Below are 3882 nucleotides of genomic sequence, written 5' to 3' on the forward strand. Positions count from 1 at the left end.
GAATCACTGAGCCTTTCCCTTATAGCGCGTCAGCAGACTGGAGCAGGAAGAGGTAGGACAGCACACTCACAGGGGTTTATTGCCCCGCACAATTAACAGGTGCATGTCGGTCACAGAGAGGGGGTAGAAGGAAAGCAGGAGAGCGTCCAGTTCCAAAGATGTCCCACCCCCCTCTTTATACGGTGGCCAAAACGATGCTACAGCAGTCACGTGCTACTGCATTTCCTTCTTAAAACTCCTGGCATTTCTGGATAACCACTTGATTCCCTGGTTGACCCAAAGGTGTGAGAATGACAAAACAAGAGCATCAAAGAGTGCTCAGCATGACCGTAAGGCATATTCCCACTGTAATGCGCACACAGTCTACAGGGAAACCAATGCCAAAAGACAGTATAGCGTTGCACCCGAGTGATAGACTGCCAGGACTGTTCTTCGATCTCTCCCCCCTTTCTTTCCCCCAAGCTCCCTGTCCAACTGGGGGTGGGAAATCATCTCTCGACCTCATGAGCTGCTAGCAGATGCTGTAAGACACACTTTGTTGGCCCCATGGGGAAATGTTTAGGGTCACACATTGCTTATGCACATCTACATACATCACAAAAGCATTACACATCACATCTATTCTACATGCACAACTCATTACACTGGTGTGCACTGCCACATTTTTAAACTCCAGTTCGATGGGCTCATTGGCATGGTCAATGAATTATAGTGTTGCCAAAGCAGGTGATCAGCAGAACAACGACAGTAAGAAACATACTGGGGACTTAGGAACATGAGTGTTAGCTTTATTTGAGATGCTGACTCTCTGTTCCTCAGGCTGTGACAGGAGATCACATACTGGGCTGCAGCTCTATTGAGTTTCCTCCCTCAGTGCCTTTGTACCTGTTAATTATTAAGGGCAATAAACCCCTGGAGCCTGCAGGTCTGACACATCTTAAGGGAACAGGGCTGACCGCTGCAATATACAGTAAATTCTCTATATTAATGGATGCTTATTCTGTGAATTTAAGCATGAAAAATTAATAACTTTAATAATTGTATAACTCCTAAATCCTCTACACTCTTTCAACAATTCTGCTCCTAACAAACTCTAAAACTAATGATATCCATTAACGTAACAACAGTTCTGTACCTCTTTTCAACCACTGTCAATCTTGTGTTTAATGTCTTGGGAAAGTCCCAGTCCTTGATGATCTGATTAATCTGTATCAGGGAGGTATTCACAGCAAGAGTCCAGACCAAACTGGAACCTGACCTGAAACATTCACAACTGCTTTAGATAGTCATCTGTGAGAGGAAGTTCCCAGCCATTTTCCCCCAGTGCAACAGGAAGAAGGCTGGATGAACTCTTCAAGCATGTGCCAGAGGAGGTCTCCAAGCCCACAGTCTGCCCTGCTCCAGCAGTGACACCTGAAGACATATCAGAATTACCTTTATTAAACCCGGCTCACACTTTCCCCCAGCTCTCAGTGCTCGATTAATGTCTTCCTTCCTCCTACCAGAGCAAAATCCATCACTTCTGTCTCTCGTTCACCTGCCCCCACCCATTCACATTCTCCTAACCCAGGGGACTCCAGTCCTAGTTCTGGGGATCCCCACACTTCCTGGCTTGTGTCCTAACCCAGTTCTCACTTACAGTACACAGCTGAACCCTCTCCACTGACTTAAGAGATGAGATGACTTTATTAGCCCTATACAATTTCTTGTATTAAGAATTTGTCTTTTCGCATACCCCAGCTTGCTCTCCATGAGACATAGACACAAAGACAGGGAGAGAAGCTGGGGGTCAGAGTGAAGGATCAGCCATTTATACGGCGCCACTGGAGCAGTTAGGGTTAAGGGCCTTGCTCAGGGGCTCAATGGAGTAGGATTTCTCTGCTGGCCGCGAGATACGAACCGGCAAACTTCCAGCGACAAGTGCAGATCCTTATCCACAGAGCCACCACACCGCCCCTTAATATTAAACTGTGTGACTGCTTTTAGCTCTTAGCTTGAATGTAAGCCATAAACCAGGCTTCTATTTCCAGAGATATTACAACATGTTTGAGGGGACATCATTCCAGGCGGAAATCGACTCTTTTTTTAACTACTGGTCTCTGTGTTTCAGAAGGAACAGAAAACCCCAGACTTCTCCAAACGTCTGAGTAGAAAAAGATTGCAAATATTCCACTTGAGGGCGATAACGGGGGGGTTTAAGGAACGCGCAGGAATGTGGGCCTCTGGGATCAGGATTGGGCACCCCTGTTACTCTTCACAAAGCTGAGGAGGCGCCTGACTCGTTTTTTTTTTCCTTTGCACCTTTCAGCACGGAATTAAACACCATTTGCTCCTTCACAACTCGTCCGCTGACGAGACTCCCTGCTCTGAACCCATCTTTATCCAGGCAGACGTTTCCAAAAATAAAATATGGCTTCAGACCCTTTTCCTTGCCGAGCCCCTTCGATACCCGGTTTCCGAGTAATTTCAGGGCTGTTGCGTCAGTCTGTTCCCTCCGGACCGCAGGAGAGCGGCGCCGGAGTTCAGGCGGAGTGCTGGCTCCCTCTGCTGGCGACGTCTTATTTCTGACTTCGGCCTTGTGCGCCATAGACCGAAACTGATGCAAGGATGATGCAGATCTTCCACGGATTTCTGTGCGCCGCTTGCTTATTCATTCTTGTAACACGTCTTCTTTATTACGTTCTAAAATAATGCGTGTGGATCGCACAGCAAGTCAATACCAACAGATGAGTAATGTACATCACATCACAATCAATGCTTTATAAACACAGGGCAGAGATAGCAGATATTGTATGTTTACACACCTATGGGAAAAAACAAACTACAGCAACAGTTTAAAAAAAAAACGCAGTACCACTACAGGAAATGCAACAGGTGTTTTGTCAAGCACACCTGTGGTGCCCTTTGCGCTTGAGGGGTTGATACTGTACATCTGCTGGTTCCGAAGCTCCGCCAAGTCTGAGAAAGTTCAAGCTATCGTGGTTGCCATCACGACGAGATACCTGCCTGTTTGTTTTTAAGATTCCACGTGTAATGAGGCGCAGCGGCACCAAGGTGCGTACATCAGCGACGTCACCAGCCCTGCGACCGGCCCTCGGTGTGTCGGCTGCGCGGACTGAGCCCGCCAGCGACCGAGAGCTCGGGCAAGCAGGTCTACCGTTTTTGCAAGACGGTTCGCGTTCCGGAGCACGGTTTTTAAAGGAGTTTGTAAAAGCACGCACGCAGCGTTTTGACCGACGGCCCTCTCCAACAGGGCCGGTGAATTGTTCTCTGAACCACCCATCCGTACGGCCTCTTTCTCCCCGATTTATCGAATACAGGCTCGCAGGGGAGCCGGAACAGATCTCGGCACGGAAAGGGCACAAGGCAGGGTAAACCCTGGACGGGACGGGACGGGACGGGACGCCAGTCCACCGCAGCTCAACACACACACCCACACCAGGGCCAGTTTCCTCAGAAGCCATTTTACCTACCGGTATGTTTGTAGGAAGAAACCCACGTGAACATAGAGGGAACATGCAAACTCCATGTAGACTGCACCCCAGGTCTGGAGTTGAACCCAAGGCCCTGACACTGCAAGAACACACCCCTGATCTTGAGCCTGACTGGAGTCTGAGGTGAATACAACAACGGACTGCTGTTTTGTATATATATTGTAACGCATATGGCCGACAGGTATTGTGTAAGAGCCGGCTTACCAGAGCTTCCTGGGCTGTGGAGAGATCTCTCTTTAGCTAACCGGGCTGGGTCCCTGTTGAGTGACGCGGGAGTCCCGGGTTCGAGCCCCCGACGGTGCGGGGCCGACCTACTGCGGCAAGGGCGCCCACCTGAACCCCGTTGCGTTACAATATCATTCAAAAGTGTTGTTCCAAAATTTAAAAA

The 3882-nt window shown here is 48.9% G+C and overlaps 1 long non-coding RNA gene across 1 annotated transcript; it reads right to left on the minus strand.

The window, feature by feature from the left end:
* Positions 1 to 846: 846 nt before the first annotated feature.
* LOC107079220 (uncharacterized) lies at positions 847 to 2960 on the minus strand. The gene is made up of 3 exons (XR_001480175.2): positions 2893 to 2960; positions 1259 to 1413; positions 847 to 958 (listed from the first exon to the last, which is right to left on the minus strand). It is a non-coding gene; the product is annotated as an uncharacterized lncRNA (long non-coding RNA).
* Between the last annotated feature and the right edge of the window lie 922 nt (positions 2961 to 3882).

The sequence above is a fragment of the Lepisosteus oculatus genome, chromosome 3 (assembly GCF_040954835.1).
Source record: "Lepisosteus oculatus isolate fLepOcu1 chromosome 3, fLepOcu1.hap2, whole genome shotgun sequence".
NCBI classification, from domain to species: Eukaryota; Metazoa; Chordata; class Actinopteri; order Semionotiformes; family Lepisosteidae; genus Lepisosteus; species Lepisosteus oculatus.